This window comes from Pelobates fuscus, chromosome 2 (genome assembly GCF_036172605.1).
Source record: "Pelobates fuscus isolate aPelFus1 chromosome 2, aPelFus1.pri, whole genome shotgun sequence".
In the NCBI taxonomy this organism is placed as follows: Eukaryota; Metazoa; Chordata; class Amphibia; order Anura; family Pelobatidae; genus Pelobates; species Pelobates fuscus.
In genome coordinates this window covers 41,104,860-41,116,662 of record NC_086318.1, presented here as the reverse complement: position 1 = coordinate 41,116,662, position 11,803 = coordinate 41,104,860, and the positions used below count along the sequence as shown (strand labels likewise).

Sequence of the window (11,803 nt, the reverse complement as noted above, 5' to 3'; positions counted from 1 at the left end):
ATCCTGTTATCAAATCATATTCTTCTCGAAGCATTTGATTGGATACGTAGACGAAGAAGAACGTTCAACATCATCATGCAATATGTGAGGACATTGAATGTCACAGAACAGAGTCTCAAACCAGTCATGGTAGCAGACACATCCTCTAGCGGCTGTTAGGAAGACGACCGCTAGAGGTGTGTTTAGCCCTGAAAATTAAAACATTTAATAACTACAAAACGACAATGGTTTACATTGCAGGGTGAAAATGATGGGGACACTACACACAGACCACAAGTGGTCTGAGTGCCTATGTATTGGTTCTGTAAATTAAAAAAACAATACATTACCATACCAGAAAAGTAGAGACAGCTAAGACTCAAAGATCATGTGTCATTTCTTCATTTATGCTCTCATTATTGTGAGCAAATCCTGAATGCATTAACAAACAAAATTACATAACATTTTACAGTACTTTCTCATTCAAATATGTTTCTATTGCATGAAAAAAGTAAATAAAAGTGTTTAATACAGTTTTTATACTTACACCATTATAATTCAATTGACTAAATGCAACTATGTCATAGGGAGTTCAATCTATTACATAATTTATTTTCTCTATTTGTAAGCTTAACTAGCTAAAGTACATTGCATAGCCTGTTATACTGCATGGTTTATTCGATAATCAGTCGTTTGTGAAGAATTTGAAAACTGAATTGAAAAAATTAGGAAAGAAATTCACACTCACCTAATTTTCTCTTCTTTTTTATTATAATAAATGTTATTGATGCTCAAAATGAAGTGAAGGATACAGGAAGAAAAATAGCAGAGTTAACACATTAATAATCCATCATTTTAATTTCTAAGCGTTTTTGTTGCTGTTGTCTAACCATTGTAATAATTCAAATTTGAAGTCAGGTAATCTCGAATCTGGTGTACTACAGATTTATTACTTTGTTATTTTGTTAACCCAAAACTTTGGAAATTGATGAAGCAATTGGGAATATTTATACAAAAAGAAAAGTCCTTCACTCACTCCCATCACTCCTGGGAGGCAGAAATGACTACAGAACACATCAGCAAATACATATAGTAAAAACCAAAGGAAAAAAGTTACCTGCACTCTCTCCTTAATCCCTATGTATATTTAAACAAATGGAGGTCATTTAGTTACTCCAATGGCCACTGGAGGGAATGCCCGCCTGCCAACGTCAAGGCAGACCCCCCTAGATGGGTCCTACACTGACCCTTTACCTTGCCTCCTTGAGCTTCTGGCAAAAATATCTCTAATGAGACAGAAAAGGGTATTATTTTTTTTATATATACACCCCTATATACTTGTTAACCCTTAATAGGGATCACATGGGATGGGCGGTAGCATTGCACCCTAGCTGTGTGATACAAAAAGTGAATACAAATACAAAAAGAACAGTTCTGCGCTCACTCCCATCACTCCTGGGCGGCAGCAATGACAGCAATACAGAACACATAAGCTAATACATATAGTAAAAACCAAAGAAAAAAAGTTACCTGCACTCTCTCCTTAATCCCTATGTATATTTAAACAAATGGAGGTCATTTAGTTACTCCAATTGGGAATATTTCACATATTTTTTATAAATGTAATATCCAAACTGGAAAAAGGATCTAATCATCTGTTTTTGCTTGAAATTGGAAACTCTAATAATAAATACTCAGCAATTCTAGTTGACCAAAACTGCATTGCTCAAACCTCCAGCACAGAGATGGTTAAAACATACCTTCTTAGATATGGCAATTTGTTTTTTGATAAGGATTAAATTAATGCTCTTGGTTTAATAATTAGGTACAAATGAGTGTCTACCTGTGTCTCCTTGTAATGACGAGGGCACAATATAAACCTTAACTGCCTGTAACTGGGATACAAAGTATACAGCGATTCCATATCCTCACTTTGTGTATAGCATGTATAGTGCCAATTGATTATGAACAATTTATTGTATATCTTTAACAAAACTGTGGTTTTACCCTGTCTTCAATATCCTGGCTTTAGCTGTTTTGGGTCCCCACAGCAAAACCATAGAAATTGATGAAATGATGGTCTGGTTATAGGTTTATTGCACCTTAACAATTATATTCATCTTAAAGATGGTTAGAGAGTACACGTATGTGCTGTATGTATAGGAGTTAATTATTGGCGGAGTGTGGCTTTCAATAAGGTGAGCATTTCTTCCCCCACCCCCCTACGAGTAAGTATGAGCATTCACATGGTATGTTTGGTGGTGGAGGTGGTTTCAACTGTACTTCACAATGGTCTGATTTTTGTCGGTAAGTTTTATATTCGTACTTAATGATTTTTGATGACTGAATTCTCGAATGACATAATTAGATAGTACCTGCACCAACTCTCCCTGCCCAGAGTAATATAACTGCAGTCATCTGTACCATACTTCTGCTTTAAGCCTGTTCCTAGGGTGTGCGATGTCAGAGGCTCTGATTTGTACCACTTGGGAGGTCATTATGAAGAGCCAGGTTCATCACACTGGAAACCTATGTGTATTTATTATTATTATTATTATTATTATTATCATTTATATAGCGCACCAATATTCCGCAGCTCTTCACCATTTTAGAAAGGGGTTTATTACAGGTAAAGAAGGCCCTGCTCAAATGACCTTACAATCTATGATTAAACACTGCTAAAATGAACAGGACAGACTGATCAAAATATCAGGAGCTGATATTTAGAGAGAACAGAAAAATAAAACAAAATAAAAAATACATAATGTGCAATCAAAATACTATTGCAATAGAAATATCCCTTAGATCCGACATAAAAAACCTATACATATTCATAAAAACCAATAGAATTACAAATCAGTATAAAGAAATGTAACATTGAAGTTCGCTTTATATAAATCACTACGGTCCAGAGATAAAAATAAAATTAAAAAAATTGTATTTTGAAGACTTTCCTCAAGTTTTGTATCAAAAAAGTTTCAAATGCCACAAGATGGATACACTTGTGGTTGAAATCTAGCACTTATAGCTAAATAATATAGTACTCTGTCAAGCAAATGAATACATGGAACACGCAGTGTACTCAGTAGAAATATCACATATAATCATGAATGAGAATAGTTGATTCGGGATCAAAAAAACAATATTGTAATAAGAGAGAGCGCCTTTCAGGGAACACTGTCCCTCCAAATGATCAACTGCAGCGTTTATCCCTTCTGTACTGTCTGGGAAAACAGGAGAGGATCGGGAGAAAAGCAGTCCCTTCGGTATATAAAGTGAACTTCAGTCTTCCATTTACTAATATTGATTTGCAATGCTAATGCTTTTATATTTATATATGTTTTTTTATGTCAGAATTTTAAGGGAAACTATAGGATCAGGAACACAAACGTATTCCTGACCCTATACTGTAAGAGACGCTGTCTAGCCCCCTGACCATCCTTGCATCTCTAAATATAGTAAAAGAGACTGCAGCACTGCCCCAGGAAGCACCTCTAGTAGCCATCTGAGGAGTGGCCAGTGGTGGTATCCCTAAGCTGTCATGTAAACACTGCATTTTCTCTGATCCAATAAGTAGCTTTTAAGTTTTGTACAGTCTTATAGGTTTTTTTTCTTTCTTAAAAAGTATTGGTATTACCATTGTAACCAAAAGAGATGTAAAGAGTGCAGGTCTTGGAGATGTCATTTTGGACTTCTACAGTCCAAACGTACCCCCGTCCATCTCTGTAGCTATGCTCATTCATATGAAACAAAAGGTTAAACCACTATACCCATATGCTGAGAGGTGTAACACATTAGTATGTGGATCTACTAGCACGGAAATTCTGTCACAATGACACGTGCTTTGGAAGAAATGTGTATTACTTGACTCTTATCATGCTGACCCCAAAACACATTTTGATTAAAGAAAAAAAAAATGCTTCACATTGCAAGAATAGAGGACTCCTCAGTTATAGCAGTTGACCCTTCACTCAAACAGAGGCTAGGTTTATTTTAGCTAGGTACATAAAAGTGCAGTTTTGTGTAAAACACTAAGTTAAAGACATTGCTTCAATCTTCATTACACACGCATGAATGGGCAACCCTCATTGCCAACTAGGCATAGCCACTAGACACATCTATACAAGAAAAAGACAGCTAGTCCACAGGTGCAATAGATTAAAATACAAGATCCTGCAATGCAGGAAGTATGCACCGAGCCTCTTTAAATGTTCCTATTTATAAATATGTACAAAACAATTACAGGCACTTGAAATGTCTTTGGTTGAATAGAACCAACGTTGCAAGGATGTGTGTTCTTCTCTCCTCTTCAGAAGAACACAAGACACATTCTCTTGGTGGGGTCAACAGGCTATGACTCCAATTGCATCTATTCAAGATAGAGTTAAGAAGGTTATGCATCAGACAGAGCAACCTTTTCTGGAGAAAACTCAGAGTTGCTTTGTCTTATTTTGCTTGGTCTTCCACTGATCACAGCATAGCAGAACATGGTGATAACCATCACAAACAGGAAGTAACTTGTATCCATCAGATGCAGATTTAAGAGGGAGCGGTCATTCTCTGGAACAAGGACTGTGAGTTTGGGATTTAAAGTTTGGTACACTTTTCCAATGGCTCCCTTATAACACCGGAATGGGTTATAATCTTGTGCATACTTTGTCCTCGAGTCGCAAATAGTGGCGAAGATTTTTATTTTTTTTACATTCTTTATTTTTAGCATGCAAGCGAAAACAAAAAGGCTTGGTACGCCACGATAGCTATACCATGCATGAGAAAACAACAGAGGTTATTTACGTGGTTTATATATAATCTGCACCTTTTATGTTTAACGTTTGTCAAGAAGGTGGATATCTGGAGCTGGCCTGTATTTCCAAACAATTAGGATTAAGAGCTCTTGTGTTAATCTGGAAGTATGCTCTATACCTATGTATGTGTTCTTTTTGCCCCTAGTATGTACAGTAGTTTAATGAATTCTATGTGGGTTGTGCCTGAGGCGAGTATAGGCGGTGGTAAAGATGTTGTACCACAGAGTGGCATTGCTGTATGTTTCAGGAATGCAATGCGGTGGCTGAAGTGTAACTGGAAACACGCTGCTTGCTGCCGTTACGGTCATACATGTGGTAAATCCTACCTGCTCACAGCACCCGTGGAGTATACCATGCAGCTGGCAGAGTGAAAATAATGTTCATCTCCTCATGGGAGACCAATCTGGTGGCCAAAAATTGTAGATCTCAGGTGTGTTACGTTTTGAGATAACCCTCCAAAGGGCTTTAAAGGATCCAAACTCAGTGTAACGGCTACAGAGATATTTATGGGTCCAGAATCTTTTAATGCCTGTGGTGACTGAGTGGATGACCTCACCTGGCCGGTGGTCACCGTACGCTCAGGAGGGGTAGTGTCACTGAAGAGTTGCTTCAAAGTTTAATTCTCAGATATACACAGGTCCAGGTTGTTAAATTTAAGAAGAAAGTGTTCCAGTCCTCTTTCATCTCTGGTGATTTGATTTCTTTCATCTTGAAGAAGTAACCCAGAGTCAAGAAGGCTATAGCCATCCCACTAACGCTGACCATAAAGACCACCAGCGGTGGTCGGCTGCTAATATAGGCCTTCAGCTTCTCCAGGGGATGTAAGCTTAGAATCATGGCAATGGAAATACCCCGCAGGGCTTGCAATATCCGCGCTGTCGGCCTGTCCCCGGGTTCCGGCTCTTAGGCGGCCGGTATCGGGGTGTGTTGCTCTCCTCCTGCTCCCTGACTTCCTTAGCTACAGATTGCAATAGTATTTTGATTGCACTTTATATAGTTGTTATTTTATTTTTTTTTCTGTTCTCTTTAAATATCAGCTCCTGGCTTTATGATGAGTCAGTTCTTTCATTTTAACAGTGTATTGTCTAATTTTAGGTATTGTATGGTATACCTTGTGTCCAGTTTCAGAGCGATAATTAGTAGACCTTCTGCATATCTTTTTTCCTTCTTTTTCTCTTCAGAAGGCCTAGCTTAGCTGCTTATAGATTGTAAATTCTATCAGATTATTCAGCAGTTTCACTCAATCATGAGTTTGGTGATAAACTACACTGACTCCTGTCAGTAAAGTTATTTTTTTTTTTATTGAAAAATATATATATATATATTTTTGTTACTGAAAATTTTCAGCATACAAGGAACATGTGTGTCGGAGAAATTAAAATACCTATGACTGACAGGAGGAGACTCTGAGGTTGTGTGTAGTTACAGATGCTGATTGAGCGTATATTAATGATTAGAAAATCAGTGTTTCACACCTTTCATACCTAATCTGCAATAACAAGCACATGTAAGAACATTCAGAAAGAAATAAAACACTATTCTCCTGACAGAACAAAGAAAAATACTGTATTATTGTAAATGACCAGCGGAAACAATACAAGTTTCTAGAGTAATGTATGAAATCAAATCTAGACTGTTTGAATCCAGGTGGCCAGCACTGATGGGAGCCATTTATTCAATGCCAAACGTACTTTAAAAGCTTCTAAAGAAACAGCTGCTCTTCCTGCGATATTCCAAATTGAAAATGGCAATATATAGCGGTATGATTCTTTCTCTGCGATAGTTCGAGTTATAGATTTTTATTATTTGACATATGTGGGTAAACATGAGTCACCCAGTTTCTACTGATTGTTAACTACCGGTATATATTTTTTTCTGATTTGTTTTTATTTTCTGGTCTTTGTAAAATGTATTTGTCAAATTCTTGAAAATTGTAAAAAAAAAAATTTAAAAAAATGACTTGCTTATTGGGATCTGTGATAGATAAAGTAAACGATTCTTAGCCTGGGTAGTAAATCATATGTGTGTTTCCCATTGACAGCTTATTCACCGCTAGACATGGGGCAGGCAACCTTCGACACTCTAGATCAGGGGTTCCCAACCCAGTTCTCAGGTACCCCCTAACAATGGCTAACATTCCAGGATTTAGGGATTACCCACTTGTGTCTAAGGTATTTTTTTAAAAAAAAAAAGAGAAAAACGCACTTTAGACACACCAGGGTAATCCCTAAATTCTGGACTGGTAGGGGGTACTTGAGCTCTGGGTTAGGAACGCCTGCTCTAGATGTTGTAGACTACATCGTCCTATGCTAGCATTATGGCTGTAATGGCATTATGGGAGATGTAGTTCAGAGTATCTTGAGTTTCGATGGTTGCCTACCCCTGTCCTAGACTATGAGTCAGTGTTAGCCATTGTACAGAGGGTTATCAACTTTTAAGTTAAAAATTTCAAGAAAAAGATGTATAAAACAAATTACACAGCCATAATCAATGCATTTCTGTACCTAATGCTGCAATAGTGTCAAATAATGGACATGTATATAAGTACAGTTCTGGTTTTCATTTTTCAGATGCTTTCCAGTGCCCACTATTGTCTATTTTAGCTTTTATTTATGTCCTTACCAGGTGCATGCCCCGGGAATGGATAAACTAAACTAAGGTCTCTGTCTCTTTAAATGCCGTGAAACGAGAATTCCTGAAAAGTAGATATGGAATCCTGAGCATCAGTTTTTCAGGCCTTCATCCTCAGTGTGTATCCTAGCAACTGGCAGCAAAGTCCAGTGGGTATATACAGTGTATTGAGTAATAACTCTAGCATGAAACACATTTGCAACAATTACACACAGCGATATAACAAACACGCTGACGGCAAACACACTGCTTTCCCATTTAATGTATCTCCCCTAATTACTAAACAATCTTAGTCTCTATTTTTAATCTTCCTTGATCATCACTGATGGGCATTCAGTTTTCACTGTGTCCCTTTAGTGCATTGACATCGTTCACGCCTTATTTAATGTATCCCTCCCTCCACGCTCAGTACATTCACAAGCCACAAGCCCTGATGTATATATTATTTCACCAGAGATCCATTACAGTCTTCTATGTTATTGCTATGTATTAATATCATTGAAAAGCCGAACATTGGCCTGTCTCTAAATGACCTCTGTTTTATTACACGGCCTTCAGAGCTCATCATTCCTCTGGAAGTAATGGCTGTGAGAAATTGTACTAAAGGTATGAGTTTGAAAGTGATGGCAATAAATATTTATAATCCTATATGCTTTTTTGAAGGTTTCTGTTATTAAAGAACTTTGAGATATCCATGATGGATTAAGGACCCCATGGGCCTGGAACTGAAAGTTTTGATTAGTCTAATTACATCAGTAAATTCACTAGATGGTGCAGACACTCATATGAATGAGCAATTGCTGGTATAAAACCATAATTGCATTTACATGTTGATTTATATATTCACACTGGACGTTCACACATACATGCACATGACGTGTTTAGTGGTTTTTTGTTACCCTAGGTCAGAGGTAGGCAACCTTTGGCACTCCAGATGTAGACTAGATCCCCCATAATGCTCTTACACCAATAATGCTGGCAAAGGTGTAGTCCAAAACATCTGGAGTGCCGAAGGTTGCCTATGCCTGCCCTAGGTCTAGGCAAGTTTATTCAAATCTTACCTATATGTATGTATGTATGTATGTATGTACAATGCATTATTGTATGAGGATGCTAGATTTACACTGATCTGCCAAAACATTAAAACCCCCAACAAGAGGTTACTAACATTGATTATATTGTTTCACTGGCACCAGTCAAGGGGTGAGATATAGTAGGGAGCAAGGGAAAGGTCAGTGTCTCTCTTTGTCCATTTGAAATGTTGGAAGGTATGTACTGTATCTGTGTGTGAATCTTTGTGTATGTGTCTGATAGTGTATTTGAGCTTCTAAAAGTGTCTTATTGTGTTTGTTTGGGAATGTAGATATATGACTGTGTGTTAGGGACAGCAAATCCACGTGTGTGCATGTCTGAGAATTTGTATATGTCTCTGAGATGCCAACGCTGTCAAACCATTCTTAAACAGTTTAACTGCTTACAATGGGAAGGTGCTAGGGCAATCCTGGTACCATAATCTCTACAGTGGGCAGTAGTGGTTATGGTGCTTGGACTATTCCTTTAATAATCGTAAATTAAAAATGACACTTTTATCAATCTCCTCTAGGCCTGTCTGGCTGAATAACATGGGAGTTCCAGTGTCCAGTATCCCCCTAACCTTAAAATAACCCTTAGCACTCCCAAACCTTGCAGGGCATTCCTAAGTAGGATAATAATCTGTTCTATAATTATGCTGATCTCCTCCTGATTTTATTTTAAAGAGATACTGCTCTAGTGCTAGAATACAAAGTTATATTCTTAGCATTATAGCTCTACCCCACAGCCTGCATAGTAAGGGTTAAAATACCCTTATTGTACTTACCACATTGCAGCGTCAATGTTCTTTGGCACTGGGTCGGCGCTACACCCCTCTGAGGTCACCCAACAGGAAGGTGGGGCGCAAATGCGAATGCCGCAAGCGCATTAGGCCCTCCCTATTGGCAAGCATTGCTGCAATACTTTATTATGGGGAATTGACTGATGCTGGATGTCCTCATGCTGAGCGTAGGGACGTCCAACGTCAGTTAGGTGACCAAAAATCGCCTAACCACCCGGAAGTGGCTCTAGTTTGACAGCCACTAGAGGCAGTCTTAACCCTGCAATGTAATTATTGCAGTCTCCCATCGCAAGGTTGAGGGGACAGGATCACTGCAACCAGACCACTTCAATGAGCTGAAGTGTTGTGGGTGCCTATAGTGTCCCTTTAATAATTGCTGTTTTGAAGATTACATTTTTAAGGTACAGTCATGATATGAAAGCATACTAAGTAAGGCCGTGGTCTAAAAACCCCTTTGAAAGCCATGATTGCCGACCATCAGATTATTTCTGGATACCTTAGTAGTGAGATACTGTGGGGGTCCCCTAAGGCAAACAGTGGCAGCATCCATGCCAGTCTCTATGTGCCAGCAAGGTGGCTGCTCTTTGCCATCGGGTTGCTAAGACAACCAAGTAGAGCGATCCTATGGCAAGATTGACAGCTGATGCCAACAGGTGCATTGCATGGTGGCATCAGCTGTCAGAGGAATATTATTGGATTCCTCAGAATTGGGCCAATGGCAAGTGTGACTAGCCAGGCAATAGCAGTGACATTTAGCCACAATGGTTGCCGTGCATAAATGACAAGCTATTGATTGTAAACAATGACATGGCAATGCCGTTTTCTACCTCCTTTTTCATCTCTCTAATCTTTAACAGAGAGAAAATAAAACGCTTTTACGGGTTTCCCCGTTTATTTTCTTTGATCAGCTAAGCTGCTTATTTTTTATTTTTAAACCTAAAGGGTTGATTTTAAAAGTTGTTTGGAGGTGTTTAGTTTTTTGGATTTTATTTACCAGAATGTGGGTGATAGGTTTAGGTGTTAGGTAGATAGTAATAATAAAATATATATTTATTATCTCTAACAACTGTTCAGGGGTTTTAAAGCCTGCGAAAACCAATGTTTATGCACTGCGACATAGTCTGTTTGACATATAAGTTTGCAAACATCCCATAGGATCAGCACTATGATATTTACCACAAAGTTGTAATGTGTTAATGCAAAACACAAACACAATAAGAATACTACAGCAATAAACGGTGATGAAATAAAACACCTCCTGGGAACTGGCTCAAGTTGTCTACTTTTATCAATGTAATGCGATGATGGGGCCAATTGCAGGTCTGAGGTGCTACTTTGCTCCCAAAGTGATATAGGCCCAGTAAATTCATGTGTCAAGATTGCACATCTGACATGGGCAAATATCAGGGAAATGCCGACTTAGAACTTCACACACAGATGGCAGAGGTCTATGTGGTGGGTATTGCTGTACTTGGGAGGAGTAGAAGGAGCAGGGGCGGACTGACCACTGGGTCACAGATTGAGGGCACGAGACAGTCAGGGGTCCATCTGAACAGAGATCTTATTTTTCACATAGTACAGCATAGGTTGCAGGCCCCCTGCAATCTATCGCACTGTAAGAGACCCCCTCCCCCCCCCCCCTCCTTCTCATTCAGTTCCTACAGCCAGGTCTCACCCATCCTCTCCCATGCGGTGCTCAAAATAGGAAGAGGTGGGGCGAGGGGTTGAGAGGTGACATCACTTCCTGCCCTCTCCTGCATTGCACTTTGAAGATAGGGAGCAGAATCCTGGCCGACAGAACAAGTGCGCTCCTTGTAGATATATTCAACAGACCCTATGTCTACCTACAGCCTTTCTCCCTCCTTGTACCCACCACAGCCCCTATGCTCCCAGCACCAACTACAGCTTCCATCCCTGCATCCACTACCGCCCCTCTGCACCCTGTGCCAACTACAGCCCCTCTGCCCCCGTGCCAACTACAGCCCCTCTGCACCAACTACAGCCCCTCTGCCCCCTCCGTTAACTACAGCCCCTCTGCACCAACTACACCCTGCGCAAACTACAGCCCCTCTGACCCCCTGCACTAACTACAGCCCCTCTGCACCAACTACTGCCTTTCTGCACCCTGTGCAAACTACAGCCCCTCTGACCCCCTGCACTAACTACTGTGCCAACTACAGCCCATCAGCACCCTTTGCCAACTACAGCCCATTTGCACCCTGTGCCAACTACAACCCCCTGCACTAACTACAGCCCCTCTGCACCCTGTGCCAGCTACAACCCCTCTGCCCCCCCTGCATTAACTACAGTCCCCCCCACAATAACTACAGACCCTCTGCACCCTGTGTCAACTACAGCCCCTCTACCCCCTGCATTAACTACAGCCCCTCTGCACCAACTACATCCCCTCTGCCCCCCTGCACTAACTACAGCTCCTCTGCACCCCCCTGCATTAACTACAGCGCCTCTGCACCCTGTGCCAACTACAGCCCCTGTCACGAAAAAACATCACCCA

At 39.9% G+C, this 11,803-nt stretch overlaps 1 pseudogene; it reads right to left on the bottom strand.

Moving 5' to 3' along the window:
• Nucleotides 1-3,931: 3,931 nt before the first annotated feature.
• On the bottom strand, nt 3,932-5,709 carry LOC134585440 (transmembrane protein 248-like; annotated as a pseudogene).
• Between the last annotated feature and the right edge of the window lie 6,094 nt (nt 5,710-11,803).